Source organism: Saccostrea echinata, unplaced genomic scaffold, assembly GCF_033153115.1.
Source record: "Saccostrea echinata isolate AGI-Se365-2 ecotype Australia unplaced genomic scaffold, CSIRO_AGI_Sech_v1 ptg000029l, whole genome shotgun sequence".
Lineage (NCBI taxonomy): Eukaryota > Metazoa > Mollusca > Bivalvia > Ostreida > Ostreidae > Saccostrea > Saccostrea echinata.
In genome coordinates, this window is record NW_026889778.1 from 15,028,478 (window position 1) to 15,052,977 (window position 24,500).

General features: G+C 33.3%; 1 long non-coding RNA gene across 1 annotated transcript; it reads left to right on the forward strand.

Annotated features, from left to right (window-relative positions):
• Window positions 1–2,990: 2,990 nt before the first annotated feature.
• Window positions 2,991–22,967, forward strand: LOC133195639 (uncharacterized). Its single transcript, XR_009722223.1, has 5 exons — window positions 2,991–3,056; window positions 9,845–10,003; window positions 20,841–20,968; window positions 21,075–21,178; window positions 21,848–22,967. It is a non-coding gene; the product is annotated as an uncharacterized LOC133195639 (long non-coding RNA).
• The last annotated feature ends 1,533 nt before the right edge of the window (window positions 22,968–24,500 follow it).

Below are 24,500 nucleotides of genomic sequence, written 5' to 3' on the forward strand. Positions count from 1 at the left end.
CTGTAGGAAGTAAACTGGTTTATTTTTATTCATGATGCTATCTGAATCTTCAATCTTGATTCAATTACGTACATGTAATTGCTACTTTATGAGGAAACTATTTTAGCAATGGACATGTGTTTTCCTGGCTACCTTCCTTTTTTTAGTAAACAAACGTCCTTATATTGATTACTATGAAGGTTAACTTTAAAAACAATTGCCTGGTGACTAACAATTCGCGTTGGCGACAAAATATTTTTGATTAGGCGCCAGTTGGTGCCCAAAGTTTGGAGATCACTTAGACGCCTGTAGGATAAATAAAATCTTTTTAAAACAAGATAACAAGTTGCTGTCCTTTAAAAAAGGACTGCATTACGTGGACCATATGCATGTGTTTCTAAACGAAATTCAAAGAAAATTTTTAGATTTGGTGATTATGCAAAAGTGTAATGAAATTAATTTTTTTTTTTTTTACATGTATCTTGTAATTTTAATCGTTATTTAAGTCCGCTTAATTAGGCTGTAATGATAAAAGAAAGTATCATGTTTTGAATGATATGAATATGAAATGTTGATCTACCAGGTATCTACAGTACCGACAGGACACAACCTAACACCAGAGCGAACCCAAAGAGCACCACGGATTCGCTCGGGGTCCGCTGCGGGTTCGCTTTCAGAAAATTTAGGACCGCTCTGGGTTCGCTTCGGGTTCGCTATGCATTCGCTCTGGGTCAGCTCTGGGTCCGCTAGAGCGAGCCCGGCGTTCGCTTTCTGGGTTCGCTTTACGCACTCATGCGTGAAGCGGACCCCGCTTTAATCTTGCCGCCAGTAAGCCCCGCCTCTTGTATATTCCAAATACAGTAGTGAAATCGATCATTACTGTTTTTATGGCGATCGAAACATGTACATGTAAGTGACAATATGGAGAACGTTGATAAATTTTCAAGAATTTCACCGTACATTCGACGTAGAATTATCACTTTTATTTTTCTTAACTTACAAGCTTAGTATATCTCGAAAGAAAAAGAAGAAAAGGTGTTAAATTTATTTTCAATGTATCGGATGGAGTGAAATTGATGATAGTATCTTAATTAAAAAAGCTTTCAAATTCATTTGTTTACATTATTCATGCGTTTTAAAATAAGTTGGAACTTTTAATTGTAATTGCAATTGCTAAATCGTAATTTAAATGTTTGAAAGACAAACAACTGAATTATGATCTTATCTATGAAATAGCTGAGACATAGTGTACACGTAAAATGCTAAGTTTTCATATTTAGCAGTTTACATTTAAGCTATAGGCTGTCGTCCATTACATGTACATGTATATGTAGGTCGTGATAATTACTAAACATTCTCGTACAGTGTAACTTGAGTTTCGTTTTACAGATCGTTTATAATTTACTTCCATGCTATTAATCATTGTTTTATAAGGCGAGGTTAGCGGAAAACTTATAAAAAAAACAACAACATCAAAAAACCAAAACAAACAAGCAAACAAAAACTAATAACTGGTCCACTGATAAGAATATATTAGTTTTTTAAGTTGTTTTCAAATAAATGATCAATTGAATAGTTTGTGTTCCTTACTGGTTCATGACCCCCCCCCCCCTTCTACATACATGTACATACTGGAGCGGCATGTTAACAAACAAAATTCTAAATTTTAAAAATAAATAAAAACAAGACAGAAAACAAACAAAACAAGAATTCAATATCTGTATGTTTTATTTCGATGAGCCCCCACCCCTCTCCGTACTCGAATTGTTTTCTATGTGCCGGTTGTAGTGATTTTAATTTCAAATAATATACAGCTCTCTCTCTCTCTCTCTCTCTCTCTCTCGTAAAGCTATTTTACTGATTTTCAGCATTCAGGTGGCAGCAAATTACATGAACATGTACTCTTGATGCAACGTAACAAAGAACTATGACGTTTCCAAATTCAAAAATCAAAAAAAAAAAAAAAAAAAAAAAAAAAAAAGAATAATAATTGAATTTCTCCTTGATAACGTGCCCAAACGAGGTACACGTAACTTAAGGGACATCAAATGTAGGGGGAGTATATTCTCAGGTATACCGTGACAATGTAGAAAGTATACATCCAGTTAGCAAGTATCAATTAAAAAAACTCATCGCAATTAATCTTAGCACTCGAAATATCTTCGAAACAGGTGGATGATTACCGACACGTGATTACCCTGGCTTTACTTTGAAACTATAATTATTAAAGTGTTAAATTAAATAATTATGACAATTACAACAATTCAAATACCGGTACCTATGTAATGAAAAAATATATGTACGTTTTCGTATTAAGGTATCTTTGCAAGTTCAATTTACTAATGTTGGAATTACGAGTACTTTTCATGCACAAGTACTAAACGTACCCGTCTAGTATTATTTTTATATCTATATCAAGTACTTCGAAAATTACATGTAGTACATGTAAGAGGTTCGTGAGCATGTATACCTGTATATATATATATATATATATATATATATATATATATATATATATATATATATATATATATATATAATCCGGACTTCTTGGTTAGGGAACCCAGTTAAGCATTTATATATCGGTCTGGGACCCCGATGGATTAAGCAGACTTTTTCCGGTCTCCCTAATATTTTAACTGATTATTAAGGCAGTGTACTTTGTGGTAAGATGACTGATGTCCTGAAATAAGACTCTTTCGTAATTATTTTTTTCAATGCAATTATAATTTCTGCATTTTTTATTCGCATAGCGAGAAATAATTAAATTATTTATAACCCGGCATATATTTTCATAGGAATATATATATCTATTAAGTCGCCCAGAGAAAATGTGTAATATTAATCAAAATCCGCTATATATGAATAGTTTTAATTAATATCCCATTTAGTTTAATCATTTCCTATATTTTCTTACCCTTCATTCATTCGTGAGTTCAGTATTTAAAATTTCGAAAATTCATGGTCTACAAATGACTCATGTTTGTCTGGCAATAAGTTGCCTGGTTTCCGGTCGACCTGGAGAACCAGAAAAGAAGACGATGGCAGACGCCTCGAAGTGCTTTGGATCCTTTTTCGTAAGTATAAATCTGTTACTTACTATCATTTGCAGCTGGGTTTTTTTTTATGTTTTATACGCCTTTTGTATATTATTTTCCCCTTTTTTATACGACGCGCTTGCATAGCGTCAATATTGACTAACAGCGAACGTCGAGGAAATTCTGAATACACACTTTTAATTTCTTTTCATTCGAATTCATAATGATACATATTTTTAAAAATCATCAAATATTTATTTTAATTAATTATTAAGTTTGTGGATGCTCATGGTTTGACGTTCGAAACATGGATATGATTGACGCATTATTTAAAGAAGCTGATAGTAAGCGCGGGGGGGGGGGGGGGGGGGGTTCTTGTGTACGAGAATCTGAAATTTGTGTTTTGAGATACAATAACAAACGATTCTACAAAAATTAATGCAACACAAACCATTTCCTTCCTTTTATGACACTCTTTAGTTTTTGAACAATGAGTAAAATTTGGTTTAAGATTTGAACAAGACTTACAATGTCATATATTGTCAAAGACTACTTCTACAATTACATGTTCAAGAATTTAAGGTATTGCAGAGGTTTTTACTCTATTCTGCAGTTTTCAATGATGTAAACAGTTTCTGTCTATAATTTTAGATATTATAAGTAAAGATATGTTATTTTGTAGTAACAATAATTTGGCTATTAATTCATGTAATTTTCTAAGGTACTACATTTGATAATTTTTAGGTATAAATATTATTTTTTAATATTATGTCATAATCTGTTTTATCAGCATATATCATAATTATATAAATAACAACTCAAATATGAATCTGAGTCTTCAAGGTCTTTAAGTGTATAATTCCTTCTCACTGCCTATAAAGCATTAAAATAAAATTTGTTATGTTCCCTAGAAACATAATTTTAGGAGGTAAATCTATTATTCGTATTTTAAATTTAAAATCCTGGATGAATATGAAATTTCTATTACCGTAAAAAACTGTTCTTAAAACAGTTTCTATATACCCCTTCCCCCTCATGTGTGCCAAAATTTAGTAAAGGTGAAATAATCATTTTTTTTTTTGGTTAGATATTGCTTTTATTATACATAAAATATACATAACACAACTCACAAAACTGATTTAAAAAGGACCCAAATCCTGGGAGCTTAAAGGGGCTTTTGTCCTTTACCCACTGGGGCCACAAGGTGGTCCTCACTGGCTCAGACCCCATTATTAGCCTGTTGAACCCCCCTTTAAAAAATCCTGGGTCTACCAAAGATAATTTTGAAGTCTTTATATGAAATGATAAAATGTATTTATTAGCAAAAGAAAAAGGATATAAAACGGGGTTAGTGTACCACAACTACCCAATTTAAAAAAAAAAAAATCAATAAAATTCTAAATTATTATAGAAGATTTAAATGTCAAAAAAGCTTCAAGATAAGTATACATACATATTTTTGTTGTATGATACATGTACTTACATGTATGATAACTCTGCTAATTGGTGTATTAATAAAATTGGGTTTACTTGTACTTACTTCTTACTTATATGCCTCTTTGGAGCACACTGTACCAATTAGTGTGTTATGAAGTACTTTTATTAGTATTTTTAATTACTACTTACTTATCACAGGCACTTGTTTCAGTAATAAATTTTTTAACCCATAGTATAGTAATAACGCAATATTATTATACTATGGGTTAATTTTTTTTTATCGAATCAAGTGCCTGTGTTACTTATACCTTTTTTTGGGGGGGTGGGGGGGGGCATATGCCACCCACAAGATTTTTCCAGGACTCAATCCTGTGCAATCCTTAAATTAAAATCATTAATAAATGAATATACATTTTGGTGGGTTCTGGTGCATCCTTGAAGTCATTTTTCACATATAAAATAAAGAAAGTCTAGCAGTGTTACTTTAAACAAATGAATTATGATCTACTCTGTTTCAAAAATGATATTTTTGAGTGTTTCTTCAGGGGGGGGGGGGGGGGGCTTGTGTCCAACATATCCCACCATTACCACTTCTCTGTTCCTACGGCCCTCTATTCTACTGTACTGCTACCCTAAGAGGGGATAATAGTCTGCTCTTGGGATAGTCAGGTTGAACTGAATTCCAGCAACACAAAGTAAAACAAAGATAAATATTTGATGTGAAATTTTATTTACAAGGAATAAATGAGAATAAATGAGAAACATGTACTTCCAGTTGTACTCAAAATAATGGGAAAAATGTGATTTATATGATTAATGAAAATTTGAAGGAGCTTATAATTTTATTAAAAATTACTTAGAAGATATGGATTTTAGAGAAATCCGTTGAATTTAGATCGGGTTCGAAATTCTTAATGTTCTCAATATGGCGCCTAAGTAAATGCAAAGATTTGGAGAGAACCAAAAAAAAATGGTAAGTTATTAGGAATTCATTGCTCTCATAATTTGTACCGAAGTCAATATGGAGTGGTCAGAAACGGGAAGATGGGCTAAGTTGCCAAGAACAGTGGACGTAAGAACTCACACAGCAGGGGTGTGCAATTACAAAAATTAGTTACTAGCCCGTCGGGCTAGTGGCAGTAACAAAGTTACTAGCCCGAGGTTGCCAGTCACTAGCCCATTAATTACCGAAAACAATACATGTATAAGTATAACAAAAAGGTTAAAAAAAAACATTTAAGTTGAAATAAATAAAACAAATAATGGTTTGCGCTTTTTTCTCCCTATTTTTATCGACTATGATAATCAGGGACATATATACTAGGTCCCTGCTATAATTATTATGTCACTGAAACGACTGGCGATAGCAACACACAAAACATATAGGTTAAAACGAATTAAAGATTATGATCTTACAACAAGGTTAATTCGTACATCAATTCAGTCGCCGTAAATATATGTATACCTTCGTTTCAGATTTACCAGTGTTTACTAGCCCAACGGGCTAACGCAGTATAGATTTATGATAGCCCGATCTCTAAAATTGGTAGCCCCGGGCGTCGGTAATTGCACACCCCTGCACACAAGACAATCGAAACAAACAAGTATGGTTAGAATAATGTCTGTCGAACTCAGTAACATGTATACATGTAACAGGAATGATGCTAAAAAAAATTTAAAAGGCATGCTCCATAAACTGATTAACTGAATGTAAAATAAATCAATTAATACCTTGCAAATGAAGAAAAACTCGAATTCATTTAGAAAAAAAAGTGTTAAATATGATATTTTCTCTAATCTGCTAACAGGGACCTATATACTGTACTAACAATATATAGGTCCCTGCTGCTAATTACAACCAAATTTTGCTATTTTTTCCAAATAGAAAAGCCCAGGCTCTTGATTTAAAGACCTAGAAAAACCCCTGTATGTTAACAGTACATGTATCACCGTTGGGTGAGCGCAGATGATGGAATATTGGATACATATTCAGTTTTAACTTTAACCCCTTTGAAATATGTTTTGGGATGTGTAAAAATGCTGTGTTCTGATTGGGCAGAAAAATATTTACCTGTATATGATGTACACTTACGGCAACTTTCAGTTATCGTTCTTGACTTCCATTTTTGGAAATCGTCCAGACCTGATAATGTGCCAAATAAATAATAAATATGTCGTCAGTAGTCAAGTAAAGAGGTGATATTTCTTTTTTATTAGCTAAATTATGTAACAATGTCATTAATTTGAAATCAATTTCACAGGTATCATATGCAATGAAGCGAAACTAACTAATCCCATCGTCTTTCTGCACGAGATAATCATGCCACATTGTGTACACAAACTGTAATTAGTATTTTTACGTGGAATCCAATTTCAGTGTGTTAAAAACTGCAGGTTTCAACTTTTTCTGTAATGATAACCTACTACATTAGAAAATGTTCGGTAATACATTACAGCCATAAAAAGTGCTTACCACATGTTTATAGGTATGTATTGGTAGGCAGGTGTATGTTCATGACCATTGGAAAGAATTTTTACTTTTCTCACTCTTGAAATTTTTTGGATTTTTCTTTGAGGCATGGTGATGAAATTAATGGTAAAACAACCAGTTTTGGAAAAGAAATTAGCAGTATTATAACAGCTGGCTTTGCATATAACATTTAGAATTAGGGATCCCAAGGGGGGGGGGGGGGAGTAGGATAGTTATTCAATTCGTTTCGCCAAGCTGTCGGGGAACCACACCTGGATGCCTTAGGGCTCTCGATTGTCTATAATTAGGGCCATTCAAGGGCCCCATTCCTAATTCAAAAGAGGTACCTTTCTTCCCAATTGAATGTGTTAATTTTCCCAATAGTCATTTATCCCCAAAATTAATGAAAATATGGTTGGATCTGTAATAACTAAACTTGCTATTCATATTCCTCTGTATTACAAAACAAAAAATTAGTTCATAACAAAGACCAGAAACCCAGTACAGTGGACTCCGGATATAACGAGATGCACGGGACTTATTCAGGACCCTACTTTCGTTTTGTGTACATGACTTGCATTTCGAATTTATACTTTTCTCTTTGTTGCCAGCTTACAATGACAGATTATGGTCCAATATTCATTATAACATGTGAAATTAATTAACACACACAATAATATTGAAATTGTCTAATTAAAAATTATTTATTTAAAAAAAAAATTGTTAAAGTACAAACCAGCAGAGCTACAGTCTCATCAGAGACTTCTGGTTTTGACACAAGTCATCAACATATTGACTTCAGTTTCATACCATGATGTCATAAACATGCAGCAAAATGTGAAGATTTAAAGATACTGGGGGGTTGTGGCCATTTTTAGACTATATTGATCTTCATTAGAAGAAGAGCTCCATATGAAGATATAGAAAATGATCAAATTTTAAAACTAAAATTTTTGAAATTTTTCTTTGCCAAATGATAGTTCACAGCTTAAGATACCATATCTAAAAAATTAAGTTAAATCTGGTGGTTGATTTGTGGTTAATTTCAGGGTTCGAAATTCACTATATACAACTCGCAAAACGCGAGTTAGAATTCCCCAATTGCGAGTTAAAAATTAAGTAACTCGCAAAAACTTGCGAGTTGATTTTTTTTGCATTGAAATTGTAGCAAAATTATATAATATGACAGAACACAATGCCTTTGATTTAAATCAGTAATTTAAATAAAAGTCACACTGTAGTTGTGTTTTGTGTATTGTACAGTAGTTACTTTTTCCTTAAGTTACATGTATTTAATTTATATGAATTTAACTTTATATGAAAATTGCGAGTAGTCTTATAAAATTGCGGGTTCACTTTCTTGGTACTCGCAATTATTTGCGAGTTGTAGTTTTAAGGAGTTTCTAACCCTGAATTTGTTGACCCCCCAGCCTCCTTAAATGTAATATGTATGCCAAATTCTATTATGATCTGAATTGTGGTTATGTTACTCCTTGTATTAGACACAAAATCCTTTAACAAATATGACTGACCTCATTGCAAAAATGGTGAGAAAAAAGGGAAAATTAAATGAATTTTGAACGAAACAAAGAAGAAAGCAAAATGGTAGTTAATTAACAGGGAAATTCCAATCTTTCAGGTGATGAAAAGGTGACTACAAAGATATTTTTACTTATATAACTAAGCAAATTTACGTTTGATCTCTTGAACTCTCAGTCTCTTGATTCAGAAATCCATGATCCCTCCAAGTCAAAATGCAGTCTTGATATGCATAATCTGTTGTTATTTACTCTCAATACCTTGAAGTGTCTATGTTTTAATGTTTACATGTTTTCAAAAACCCCAGTCACATTTCCAAGAAAGACCAACGGGTGACAGTTTTTGAGGCAAAAATACCTTCTTCAGGCAACAGTCAGCTGTTCATCTTCCATCGTCTTGCCCGAATTTGACCTCTTTTTTTGTCAACCTACCAATTTTGTGTCTGTTGGGCCATGTTATAATTTTCTCTGCATCGGTGGTCGATTCCTTCAATTGAAGCAGTCGTACAATAGTCTGTCGACCAACCTTCAATCATCATCCAAACATTGGTAGACAGTTCTTAAAGTCGGTCGTCGATGGGTCAACATTATTGGAATTGGGTTTTTGTAAATGTTGGCTGATGGTGAAAATCAAACTGTGGCTTAGTGAACGATGATTGGGCGACTATTGGCCAACTTAGAATTATCTAAATTTTGAAAATTACCAGTGTTCTTAGGAATTAATGTGACTGCTCCACGTCGCTCGATACTACTGTCAGCTGATCATGTTTTTAAGCTGACGATACGACAAAAATTTGATTTGCCTGACCATCAGCTTAAATGTGACCTAAGCATAACTCTGCACACTTTACTGAACACAAACCCACAACACATGATTGCAGTCCTGCGTACTTTGAGGTATTGAGAGATACCTATAGAAGTAGATACTAAATGTAGAACTCTTCAGTGAGCAGTGTTTAAAGCTTCCTTTAATTCAAACAAAGGTGTGATGGGGGGGTGGGGGTGGGGGCTTGTGATTAATTCCAGATAGGTGAACTTGTTATGTGTCTTTGAGATCAAAGACTGTTGAAGGAGTGAACAAAATAGTAGTTTAGACTATATGAATCAGCCTTGATAGTTCAATGGTTAGAACATTTGACTAGTGAAACAGGTGTCCTTAGTTCGATTCCAACCTTTTATTTTCTTTATACATTCCTTTTCTACTACAGTAGGTTACAGATTAAAAAAAAATGTATATTTATATTTTAAAAATGTGTTTGTTATGACTTATTTACATGTTAAGGAAAACATTTAGATTTTAGAGTGATTAATAATCTGTTAAGAGAGGTACTTTTGAGTTTGATTAAAATACCTGTAATTATGAAGCTTTTATTTCCCTACAGATGTCAACAATGAAAATGAAACAAACCAATCAGTGGATCGAATTAAAAGTTTTGGTAAAAGAAAACAGTTGCATATACATGCTAACAAGAAAGGACTTACATGAAGAAGACATGTTGTACAACTATGAGAATGGAAGGAGGATTTGGTGTTTAATTGAGGTAATTTAAAGTGTTGATTCCTAGGGCTGTTTGTTTGATGAAATTTAACCATTAGAATATTTAGTTTTGAAGAAATTTAAAATAAAATTATGCATGCAATTCCATTCAGGTGAGTTTTGTGACCAAAAGTCATCTTTTTCCTGATATTTTATCACAAAATTTTGTAAGAATTACAGTAAAACATGCTTATAACAAAGTGCCAGGGATGGAAAATTTTGCTTCATTATAAGTGTAATTCGTTTATATATCCATTAAGTTTACAATATATTTTAAAGTCACAGGGAATAAAAATCACTTTGCTCTAAGAGTCAATTCATTATAAGTGTACGTGTTAGCTATAAGCGTGTTTTACTGCATGTAGAAAGAATGATACATAATTTCAGAATCTGGTCACCTTAAAGATTTTTAAGTTACACTGTAAAGAAATATATTCTAAAGGTGAAGATAAAGTTGTTAATTATGTAACGCTGTACACATATCCACTTTGAGGTATCAATGGTAAAATACAATAGATTATGCACAGCAGGTCTGCATTTTAACTTTGAGGGTTTTGAGAGATTGATCGAGAGTTAAGAGATCAAGAGAAAATTTGCTAAGTTATATAGGGAAAAAATCTGTGGATCTTTTCACAAAAAATCTTACAACATATTTTTATCTTAAGTGAAAACTTATGATAAAAATCGTTTTTACAAAAATTCTTAAGAAAGTTGTAAGTGCAAAATCTATCATAACTTTACGAGAGCCCCAACCCTCTCTTAAGCATTTTAAAAATGATTTTATTGTAAAAATATAACCGCAAAAACCAAAATACATGTTAAATTGAACTTTGTAAAGCAACTTACAATAATATTATATATTTTTTTCACAATCATTGTCAAAAATTTAAGTGAATTACACTACAAAATATTTACAATGTAAGTTTCACTTATGACCTTCTTTTACGTCAGGCTTTTGATTGTGACATAGATTTTAAACTTCCTTGCTTCACAAACGATTGCATTCAATATTTGTTGTCAATAATGTTTGTTATGCTGACAAATGTTAAAAACTAAGTTTTATTTTTATTTTCACCCACTTATTTAAGGATTATAAAGCATATTGAAGTCGTTGCTAGGGATGAAGTCTGTCGTAAATAAAATCTTAACTTCAATCTGCTACGAATGTGTTCTTGTTGTAAGAAATTCTTATTAATAAGTTAAAATCTTATGCAAAAACTTAAGTTTTTTTGTGAAAAGGGCTACTAGACCCAAGGCTAATATTTCAAGCAATCAAGAATGTCGAAAGATCGAAGTTTGAGCCATTTGGAGTTGCCTGTAGTAAGGAAATGTGTTGCTTAACTTTATAATATCTGAGAATTTTCATACCTGTAATGACATAATCCCCCTGTTATTCTGGCATTCCCCCCTCAGCCCCCTTTAGCATAGCTAGAGGAATCCAAGACACCCTTCTACTTTTAAAATGTCCCATTTCTATTTCATTTCTTATGGATAACCCTGAATACCTGGTCACCTCAATAATTATTTTAAATTTCAAGGATCATACATATATCTCTGGTCCCCTTAAAGCTGACATGAACTCTTAAATATGCTATATTTTCATCCTGGTACAACTTATTTCATTCTCGTACTCCCTTTTTCCGCCATATTTCTTTCAGATTCGCTCTCTTATTTTACCGGCTATATAAACCCTGATGACCCTGATGCCTTTGTTACACTTGAGTGATTTTCTAGCCTGGCTGTCGACATGTACACATCTCTGATAGCAAAGTCTTGGAACACGCCATGAACTGACATAAAAACATGTAGACCTGTACACATCTCTGATAAAGCAGTTTTGGAACATACCATAAATCTGAAAAACTAGGAATTTTACTGAAAACCATAAAGAAGTATTTAAATTTTGAATAATTTAGATGCAATGCATTAAAATCAAAATAGCACGTGCATGTTTGATTCACACATATATTTGAACAATAAACAAGAAAAGGCTACCACATGCTACCTCATTTTTCAAATAACACTGTACTATTGAGCATTATGCCTGCTACACGGTATATGCACATACTATGCAACTTATGTATTCAAGTATAACAAATTCAGATGTACATGCATGCATGCCGAGAAAACGCATCGAATGCTTTAAAATCTACCTGAAATACTGCTATCGGTACAGGGATGTGCACATGTCGAGATAATAACTTCCTTTTTAATGAAATATGCATCACGGAAGAAATAAATCCATTTGTAACTCAACGGTAAACACATAGTCACTAGCACTTAAACACATGTGGTCCCTGTTGATCAGTATTTTTGGTCAGGGAAAATATCAAAGGTGAAAGTGACACTGGTATTTTGCCTGATTACACAAAATAGTCTCGAATAAAACGTTTCAGAAATCAAAATACCCGTTTCGATATATGTATTAATAGTTCATGAATGTGGCTTCATTACATCAAATTTAATACATAAACATACATTTTTGTTACAGATCTTACATCTTTTAAAGAAAATAAAAGGAGGGGGTGGGGGTGGAATATGTATAATACATTCTTCAATATATTTTAAACAAACGTCGGAAAAAAGTCGGATTTTCCTTGATCAAATATATTTAAATACGTACAATGAACTGGCTTCAACTGTTTTAGATATAAAACTAAAACTAATATATCGTAAATTTAAGCAACACTGAACAATTTGTTTCTGTACATAGATTATTTTCAAATCGGGGCCCTTTCAGGCATCACAAATTACAAGCATGATTGATACAATTACCGACAAGAACAGACATAATTATGTGTATATAAAATAATCTACAGTACATGTTTTGGTTTAAATTGAAGTTGAGTAAGTACATGTATTACACTATTAGTATGTATTAGGGATGTCAGAGCCGGAAATAAAAATGTTGCTATCACAAACATGATTATCAAGGATTGTTTACCACTGATTGTTGTAAATGGAGAGGACGTTCAAGAATTGTTTGGTTTTGTAGATTCAAATTACAAAGCTTCAACCTGCAATTCCATAAGATCTGACGTGATGCAACTATTCATAAAGAATATTAAACAGCTGTTACAAAATTGTAAATACATGTAAACTGGGGGACAGTTATGAGTGTAATTAAATGGATATTAATATCATGCAGTCTTTTTAGCTCACCTGAGCCGAAGGCTCAAGTGAGCTTTTCTGATCGAAATTTGTCCGTTGTCTGTCGTCGTTGTCGTCGTCGTTGGCGTAAACTTTTCACATTTTCATCTTCTTCTCTAGATCTACTGGGCCAATTTCAATCAAACTTAGCACAAAGTATCATTGGGTGAAGGGGATTCAAGTTTGTTCAAATGAAGGGCCATGCCCCCCTCCAAGGGGAGATAATTACGAAATAGCAAAAAATTAATGGCATTATTGAAAAATCTTCTTCTCAAGAACCAATGGGCCAGGAAAGATGAAACTCATGTGGAATTATTGTCAGGTAGTGTAGACTCAAATTTGTTCAAATCATGACCCCCGGGGGTAAGGTGGGGCCACAATGGACGATCAAAGTTTTACATAGGGATATAGAGGAAAAATCTTCAAAAATCTTCTTCTCAAGAACCGCAAAGCTATGATTGGTCATATTTATATGGAAGCATCCTCAGGTGGTGTAGATTCAAGTTTGTAAAATCATGACCCCCGGGGCTAGTGTGGGGTCATAATGGACGATCAAAGTTTTACATAGGAATATATAGGAAAAATCTTCAAAAATCATCTTCTCAAGAACAGCAAAGCAGTGATTGGTAATATTTATATGGAAGCATCCTCAGGGGGTGTAGATTCAAGTTTGTTCAAATCATGACCCCCAGGGGTAGGGTGGGGTCACAATGGACGATCAAAGTTTAACATCTATTAGGTGTATATAGGAAAAATCTTCAAAAATCTTCTTCTCAAGAACAGCAAAGTTATGATTGGTCATATTTATATGGAAGCATCCTCAGGTGATATTGGTTCAAGTTTGTTCAAATCATGACCCCGGGGTAGGGTGGGGCCACAATGGAAGATTAAAGTTTTAATTAACATAAAAGTATATAGGAAAAATCTTCAAAAATCTTCTTCTCAAAAACAGCAAAGCTATGATTAGTAATATTTATATGGAAGCATCTGTAGGTGGTGTACATTCAAATTTGTTCAATTCACCCCCCCCCCCCAACCACTTTTATATTTAAACTTTTCAACCTTTCAAGACTGAACTGATTTCTGCTTTTTCCTAGCCATAGTGCTCAGGTGAGCGATGTGGCCCCTGGGCCTCTTGTTAAGATTGTATTGATAATTTGCACAAAATCTCATAATTAAAAGTTCTCTCTGTTTTTATAAGAGGCACGCTTTAATTGTTTACCAGTCAAAGGTCACTGACACGACACGTAGAAATGGCTTCAATTAATGGGTACATGTAGTCTCGTTATGACAAGAAAGGACAAATGCAAGCATTTGATATCCTGCATTTAGATAAAATGTGCAGTAAATATTATATTAATTTTGAAATCAAATGCATTGGATAAATGTAGATGTATAGTATTTATTGTACTACGTAAATGTTTACAAATCAGAAATTCGTTGTATAATGGTGATAGCGTAGGTTAAATATTGTACAACTAGTCTAAAAAAGACAAATAGTGAAAATGACATGAAAAATTAATTTAAATTTCAACGAATATTCGACTATCATTCGACTAAAGCCTCCAACTATTCGACTAAGCTGTTCGAATAAAATTGACATCCCTAGTATATATGAAAGTAACATTGGTAATTGAAATAGTTCTAACCGTGTACCCAAATGTAAAGTGAGGAGATTCTTGAAACCACTCATGTATGCTTACACGAGAGGGAGAGAGAGAGAGAGAGAATGTGTGTGTGTATACTTGTATGAAAATGCAAAAAAGTATTTATCCACAATCTTGCGGGTAGGGTTTCAAGTAATCCTTACAGATTCTCTTAAAATACAAGAAATTGTATAGGTATCAAATTTTATACTACCTAGGGAAAATTTTCAAACTGGATGGGCTTCCTATACATACATATAAAACAGGCACGTAGCACTGTTTCTCAAAATGTGTATATGCGATGGGGAGCAGGGGGCAGTAAAATGATTGATAAGCCAAAAAAACAAAAACAAAAACAAAACTTTCGGCACTTAAAAATTTGGAGGGGTTCAGAAAAATGCCGAAATACTTGGGGGAAAAATGAAAAAGGAAAAAAGGGATTGAAAAAAATCCGTAGTCAGGGGGAGGACAGATTCCATTCATACTATCATTTTCAGAAGAAAAATATTTGAGTATTCAATACAGTATCGTTGGATGAGAGTGGGGAGAACCAGCCATTCTTTAAAAAAAAATCCTTACAAAATTAACCATTAAAGACAGGCCTGTAGAACGCGGGGATTGGGGATGCCCCCTCCCATTTTTCCAGAGCATTTTTTTAGCTTGTCAAAGATTTTTCAGTAAAGTGTCAATTATTTCTTCCGGCTGTCCCCTTTCAAAAACAATGCTACGTGTCTGAAAGACACTCTCAAAAAAGGGAGTATCTCCCCCCTCTACTCCCCACGTGTGTGTATATTTGTTAATTTGTGTTTTGGTTAGATGCTTTGATGTATTCTAAATAATTTTCTCACACCAAACTATTCAGTTTAGTTTTTAGATAATTACGAAAATCTGGCTTACATGCATGAAGCTATCATTAAAGCTGACATGAATTCTTAAAAGCGCAACATTTGCATCAATGTAGGACTTGTTTCATAATTAAAAAATTATATATGAAGCCTGTAATGCAATATATAACACACAAAGAATGTTTGTATGTTTATTAGATCTAGACAATTTTTAGTTTCACTTCATGAACAGCAATCAGACTTTTTTTTAATGATTTCTTATTTTTTATCCAGTCGCGTAAATACTAATTCCCCTTCTCACTTTTGATATTTTCCCTAGCTGACCAAAATCTGATCAGCACGGACTAAGTGTATTTGAGTGCTAGGCTGTATGATGACATGACAACGTCTTTACTGTTGAGTATTTATAGAGTTTATTACTTTTCTGCGATGCATATTTCAATGAAATACAAGGTGTAAATCACTCGGCATGTGCACATCTTCGAACGGGTACAGTGGTCTATTTCCAGGTATGAATAAGTTTACAGCATTCGACGCGTTCTCTCGGTATGCACCATTATATTTGCATATGGACATGCATATCAAATATGCTGGTTGTTAGTTCCATTCTTACAATAGATAATTGCAAATTGTTTGTACAATTTTTACTGTGAATTATTCCAAGTTAATTATGCTATATATCTGTATATTGGCATGCTTTTAAAAAACATGCACAACTATGTTTTTTTCTTCCAAACTTGCATTTATATTATTCGAAACGATACTTAGAAATATCTTTATGACTGTTTTTATATCTGCTGTGGTTTTGAAATGTTTTCATCAATTCATGTGTTCCCAGATACTTTACTGTCGGAGATGTGCACGCGTCGATAGCCAAACCAAAAACTCACTCAAGTGTAACGAGGGCATTGGGGTATATATTGTTACAATAAGACAAGGTATCTGAAAGAAATATGGCAGAATACGGCTAGTTGGTATGAAACTAGTCATACATTGATGCAAATGTTGCGCTTTTAAGAATTCATGTCAGCTTTAATGATAGTTTCATGCATGTAAGCTAGATTTTTGATTTATAGGATTAGTTTATTCATCAGTTTTAAGAAAAAGTGAGGAATCATTGCTTAAATGTAATTGATTAATGTTTTACATGCTTAAATATAGAATATCCAAGGTTGTGCTCAAGATGTGGGGGCCAGGGAAATTCCCCATCTGTAATTACTTAATCCCCCTGTCATTCTGCCATTGCTTCCTCAAACCCCACTAGAGGAGGAATCCAAGACACTCTTCCACTTTTGAAATGTCCCCTTTCTATTTCAGTTCTTATGGACAAGCCTGAATACCTGGTCACCTTAATAAAGATTTTAAAGTTCAAGAATCATGCATATATCTCTGGTCCCCTTAATGATGGGTTAATGCATGTAAGCTAGATTTTTGATTTTTAAAGATGTTTTATTCTTCAATGTTAAGGAATAGTGAGGAATCATGTTGCTTAAATGCAGAATACCCAAGGTTGTTCTCAAGATTCAGGGGCCAGGTAAATTCGCCGCCCGTAATGACATAATCCCCCAGTTATTCTTGCATTGCCCCCTCAACCCTCACTAGCAGAGGAATCCAAGACAGCCTTCCACTTTTAAAATGTCCTCTTTCTATTTCAGTTCTTATGGACAACCCTGAATACCTGGTCACCTTAATAAAGATTTTAAATTTCAAGGATCATATATATATCTCTGGTCACCTTAATAATGGGTTTTATGCTAGATTTTTGTTTGATACATTTTCATTCACCAAATTGTACCACCAATTTTTTTCCTTTTGAGTTTTGCAGATCATTGTGACATTCTAGATGAAAATTGGGTATTTCATGACCTTAATAAAGATTTTTGAGTTAAACGAGTACTTGTATGAGGGTTGTCCAGAAAGTTCTTAGACAAATGCCATAATTTTCTTGATATTGACCACTCTGCCAAATGTTTACAACATAATTTTAATATAGACCATGATTTAGTAAATATATAAAAATTAAACAATAAACTCTATTTCACAAAAATTATAGGTGTGAATAGATTGTATATACAAGCTGCACAGCCCAGTATGACATTAAGTTAGTTTCATGATAACGTCAAGAATATGGATTTTGAATTTTTAGCTCACCTCAACGAAGTTGGGGAGCTTATGTAATACCGTCAGTGCAGGCGTCCGCATCCCAGGTTAAAGTTTTTGGAGCAGATTTCTTTTCAAGTACAGTCAAACCTCGTTATCTCGAACTCAAAGGGACAAAGAAAATACTTTGAGATAACCAAGGATTTAAGATATTCAGGGTAAAATACTTAAGGAATAAGCAGATGGGACTTCAAAATATAACTTCAACATATCCATGGTATTTGAGATATATCCGTGTTCAAAAAACAGAAGGTCAGCTGTACTTCTATGCCCTATATTAATCAGAGATGCATGAAGGATGCTTCTAGTATGTTTCATTATACCAGTCAAGATTTCAGATGCTGCAAATTCAGCTAAAAGGAGCATTTCCAAGTAACTATAAGCCCTATATTGACCAGACTTGCATGGATAATACATATAAGGATGCACACTACCGGACTTGCTTCAATTGCTGGGTCTGACCTACATTTTCCAGATGAGTGACCAGATTAAAGTTTTTTAAGCAGGTTTCATTTCCAAGTAACTATAAGCCCTAGGTTGAACAAACTTGTACAAATGATACATCTTAGGATGCACACTATACTTGACTTCCTTCAGATGCTGAATATGACCTACATTTTCCTTCCGGATGAGTGACCAGGATAAAGTTTTTGGAGCAGATTTCATTTCATAGTAACTATAAGCCTGGTGTTAACCAAACTTGCATGGATGATACATCTAAGGATGCACATTACTGGACTTGCTTCAGATGTTGGATCTGACCTACATTTTCCAGATAAGTGACCAGGTTTAAAGATTTTTAACAGGTCCATTACCAAGAAATTATAAGGGCAATCTGGACCAAACTTGCATGATGATGCATCATGGGATAAACACTCTCAAACTTGCTTCAGATGGTGGATTTAACTTACATTTTCTGGATGAGTGACTAGTTTAAATTTTTTTGGTAAGTCCATTCCCAAGTAACTGCAAGCCCTATTAGACTAAAATTGCATAAATGTTACATGTAGGGATGCAGACTACTAGATTATTAGTTTAGTGTGGGACTTTGCCTTACTTAAAGACAACATTCGTTGAGGTGAGCTCTGTTATATCTCTTATTACCTATGATTATCAAGTATTTGTGGTGCACATACAATTTTTTCTTGATTTAGCCACATGCACTGCTAGTGTGTGTGTGATATTTACATATAGACCATAACGGAGTAAATTTTTAAAATTCAATAAACGATAATTTAAGAGTATCATCAGTATGCACACTTCCTGTATATAGCTGCAGAGCCCAGTCCGATGTTGCGTTTTATTTATTACACATTATTATGCTTCCTGTCAGTTTGTCTCTATATAATCAATACCCAACTATTTTCACATAGTGTTCTAAGGAATTATATATCGTAAACATACTATGCCGAAATAGCTAGTGCGTGGCTTCTTTTTCTGAAAAAAATCCAACAGCTCCCACGCCATGGATCGAACTCACGACCCCGACATCATCAGTCCGACTCGCTACCGATTACGCCACAGACGACATTGTCTAAAGCACTGTATTATAATATATATAAACTTAGTTTCAAATATTTTACACTTAAAGAAAAAAAAATAAACAAATTAATTTTCTAAAAAAGTTTTTTGCAATTTTTTCCCCTTCACTCAACTGAAATTCTCTGAAACTACATGTATCTGTACATGGATCATTCAAAATTAAAGAAAAAAGATAATGTACATGTAGCACAATGTGACGTCATGTTAGGGGTGTACTAACATGAATGTAAGAAGTGATGAAACATTGGAAATGGAGAAGATGTTGTCGTTTTTATACAACAGTCAGCATAATAATAACAATAGTGTTGTACTTTGCATGCACTATGCCTAAATAGTAGTCAGGGTTTGACACATAGTGCACTCCCCTCCGGCTCGTGCACCATGTGTCAAACCCTGACTACTATTTAGGCATAGTGCATGCAAATTACAACACTATTATATAATCATGTCATAATTTTATTTTCATCAAGTAACAGTAACAGTAGTTTTCCACTTTTTGTACTGTCTTTCAAATTGTACTCTCCTTTGAAAAATCATATATACCAATTTCAAATCAATGACCTAAATATATTCTAATAATTTTTAGATGTTTGTCAATGAATAATTAGTTTGTCTCTGACATCGTTTCAACCATATTTTAGATAATACATAATTTTATGATTGGACGCTGTTCCATATGGATGGCCGACATCGCTTTTTCTGTCAATTTTTGAAACATATTTGTTGCAGTTTTTTCTTAAGGTCAAGAATTAGTAAATGAAAGGAGCCTACAATTTCTTTAATTTGAGAAATAGATTCCTTTAATGACTATAACGTGGTCAAATAAGGTGTATTGGGGCATAACTTTTAGGTAAACAAGATTAAAAAAAATCATATTTTAAGCTGTTATTTTCAGTGAAAAATTAAGAAAACCTGTCATGAATATGGGAGTTTTTTTCCATGTCAGACAAAGGAAATGTATCCAGATTGCCTAGTATACTGTCTCTAAGAAAACTGTAATTTGTATGTTCTTAGCCTTTGAGGTAAAAAGTTTAATTTAACATGTACCATATAGCTGAACTCAGACAATTAGTCACCAAAATATTTGTCTATTGATGACAGGAAAGTTCTTGAATTTCTCTGCCATTGACATTAGGTGTGTAACAGGAAAATGCTGCATAAGCAAGAACAGGATTTGAACCCAGCCCTCTGTATCACTAATCAGGTGCTTTAGCATTTTTATTAACTGAGTGATCTGGCGATGGGGATCAAGCCTGTCTGATCACCAAATTCCTCCCTCCTTAAATTGTATTTGCCCTTGAAGACACAACTCAAGTTCTTTTTACCCCTGGCAAGCCTTTTACCTGCAAGTCGAGGGGTGATCAATGGCACCAAATAAATATGGGATGGACCAAACCAGGATTTGAACCTAGGTCCCCTGAATCACTAGTGTAAGTTTCTTTTTAAAAGGAATAACATTTTAATACACATAGTAAATTAGAATTTCATTTTTTTTCAGGAAATGGATAAAAAATTGGTATGTGTCGAGCAACTATAGCCACCTGATAGAAGGGTAAATTAGAAAGTTCAGATTACATTATGCCAACAGAGATGATAACAATGCCAACCAAGCTAAAAGTTGTCCAGGTTAGAATTATTTTTTTCAATAAATTACAATGTATGTACATTTAATATTTTCATATCAACTTACATGTATGAAGGTTGTTATTTTTTTTATATACCTGTTGTGTAGGAAAACTTTTGTATTGGAGACAAGACAAGTTAATGACTTAAGGATAGACTCACTGCAGAGAGAGATGTTTGAAAAGTGGATTTTGTTAACAAAAGGAAGATAAGGTAAAATATGAGAGGAGTTGTGAGTTTTGTATGACACAGTACTATTTGTTAACCAAAAAATTAATCTGAAAAATCTTGAGAAATTTAACTAAAGAAAACCTCATGAAAAGGAGCACATGCACATAAGGGGAAGCAACCTATTGAAAATTATCTTGCAGCTGTTCTCGGGTCAAAAAGTGATTTAGGATTAATAACTTGTATGCATATACATGTATATAAGGAAAATCTACATAAGAGAAGAAAGGGGGTGCATCTAGATAAACAATTTTATTTCTCTATGTTAAATAGCTGACATTGACTGTGTTCTTGATTTAAAAAAATACGTACATATGTTGGGGTAACTTCAACTGAATGTTAACATCTACTTTAGTTCATCGAAACTTGTGGACAAGATTATGATCCTGCATGTACTATTTAAGCCTTGATTTTTTTTTTAACTTAGATGCTTAATTCAGCTTTGACAACTGAGTGTGTTGAACATCATTATCAAAGATTCCATTCATTTAAGATTTTATGTTGGTTAAGAAATGTGTCATTTAGGGAGATTTGTTTTTTATACATGTGCGTAAGTTATTTTGTAATTATTTTATAGCAAAGTAAATTTTTCAATTATGATTGTTCTAAGTTTTAGAGATTAATAGAGATTTTTCTTTTCTTTTTTTTTTATAGATCAAGGCTGCCAACCTTTGAGAGATACACTTCAAAAAGAGTGTTTAAATTCAAGACATTCAGTCACAGTACTCTGTAAATATTATAAAGTAAAAGTTATTTATTTAATTTGGAAAAGCATTTGAGAAACAGAGGATGTGAAAAAGACTTTGTCCATTTCAAGCTATCTGTTGTCAAGTACCAGGAATATGTGGATTTTATTCAACAACTTTATTATGAATTTGAATAGCAACTTTCAATGTCTGGAAGCTTTTTTATCAGTAGGGATGTAGATGTGAAATTATATAAAAATTATTTTTTAAAAGATAATAAGAAAATTTTTGTAGATTAATAACAAGTAAAATTTGTAATGAGAGATCTTTTATTGATCATTTGCAGTAGTAAGCGACAGTTGTTATAATTATACCCCCACTCTGAAGTAGGGGGGTATACTCATTTACCCTTGTGTGTCTGTCTGTAACAATTTTTTGTCGCAGTTTTCTCAGCAACTACTCATCAAAGATGCTTGAAATTTTGACACTCTCTTTGACTAGGCATGCCATATTGTGGGATTCATGAGAGTGTATATTCACATCAGAGCGGGGGTATTACTAGTGAGCATTGGCTCACAGACTTCCTGTTTGCTGAAGTTTGTGTTTGACTTTCATGTCTTTAACATGATATGGCTTAAGGATATGCGCAGTATAGTTTGAACTATATTTTCTTATTCTCTCTATAATTTAAGAAATCCAGTAATTGAAAGATCTTTGTGCAATTTTATGATACCTGGTAATGCTTGCACACCTTATCTGAATCAAATTTTGAAGAAAATACCACATAAAACATTTTTGGGGGGGGGGGGGGATTTTTCTTTTAAAAAATGCAAGGGTTTTCATCATTTGATATTTTTTCAAAACTCCTGATACATGTAATGTATGCTGATTTTTTTGTCAAAGAACACTTAATGGTATCATGATTTTCAATTATATTTTCTCTGAAAATTATCAGTTGGAAGGTTCACTGTAAAGTGCATGTACATTGCATATGACCTTAAAAATACTGTGGTGGCAAAAGACAAGAAATTTTTTTTTTCTTTCAGTTTTGGTACATGTACTATATTATTATTTCGTTAACCTGTCAATTTTAGATCAATTGAATAAAGGTTAAAAACTATTATTTGACTCTTTGTTTTCGTGAGTTATCTAGAGCAGGCTCGTAGCAACAGTTTCAAAAGAAAAAAAAACCAAACTGACCAAAAGTGGGGGGGGGGGGGGGACTTCCCGAAATTATCTGACAAGCAAAAAAGAAAAGGTGATTTACTGACCAAATCCTGGAATTTGCCAGTGCTGGACCTTACAACATCAAAAAGTGTGGGGGGGGGGGGGGGGCATCCAGCATCTAAAGGGAAACTTACTATAGCAAAATACTATAACCCCCACCCCCCGCATTCTACGGGCCTGCTAGAGACATCTAAAAGTCTATTTTAATCAACATGTGGATGCAAATTTCAAATGGTTTGTCAACTAATATAGATAGATGTATGTTGGAAAGGACCAAGAGAATTTTGTAATTATATAGATGTACATTATACAGTTGACCATATGGTCTGAAGTTGACATTAAAAATTGCAAAGTTGTAGAGTAAAATCAAAATTTGTGCCCCAAATTTTGTGATGACAGTGGCATTTTTCTTTTTAAAAAAAATTTATGAGTTTAAGTGAGCTTTAATGATTTTTATCTCACATGAGCTGAAAGCTCAAGTGAGCTTTTATGATCACCTGTTGTCCATTGTCTGCCCATCTGACTATCCACTTGTCTGTAAACTTTTCACATTCGACTTCACAGGAACCGCTAGGCCATTTTTAACTTAGTTTACTTATGGGGGGCCCATAAGTAAACTAGCGCATGTGAAACAACTATTTGCAACTGTTAAATAATTGTGTACCTCTAAAAATACCCATTATTATATATTATACATTTCAAAATTATAAAGACCAATAGCGCTTTTGAATTAGATTCAGCACGTACTGTTGAATTGGGTTCTTTGGATATAGGAAAGGGAATTTTTTTTTCCAGATATTGTGTGTTGTTTTACTAAAATTTACCTTGAATTTGTTACAAAATTTTATTTACACACGTTTTTCTATACATTTGCTATCTCCAGGTCATCGCTCCACGATTTTAAAAAGTTATTTGTGTGTATCAAACTATTGACATTAAAATTTTAGATCCCTAAAAGCCTTTTCTCGACATATTCAGCCATATTTTGTTTTTATAAACTAGAAATAAAATTGCAGTTTTGCTAAAAATTTTATTTGAAACATTTTTGCGTATCGGACAATTCCCTGGTGTTTGGAAACATACTCATGTGATTTCTGTCTTTAAAACAAATTCATCAAGTTAATTACATACCGGTATCCTTATTATGCTGCATAGGAAAAATCTTTGAAAGAATATAATGTTCAAATACTTTGTAAATTGTTATACAAACTACATTATGGCAGGTGCGTAGCCAAATAAAAGTGAAGTATACGAAGAGGAAGACGGGGGTGGGGTGGGGGTTAATTTCCAGTTTTCACAAAAAACTATATAAAATTAGCATGGTTTAACTATGCTACAACAAAAAGTGGATGGGGGCAACCACCCTTTCAGTGAACATTTTCAATAGTCAAAAG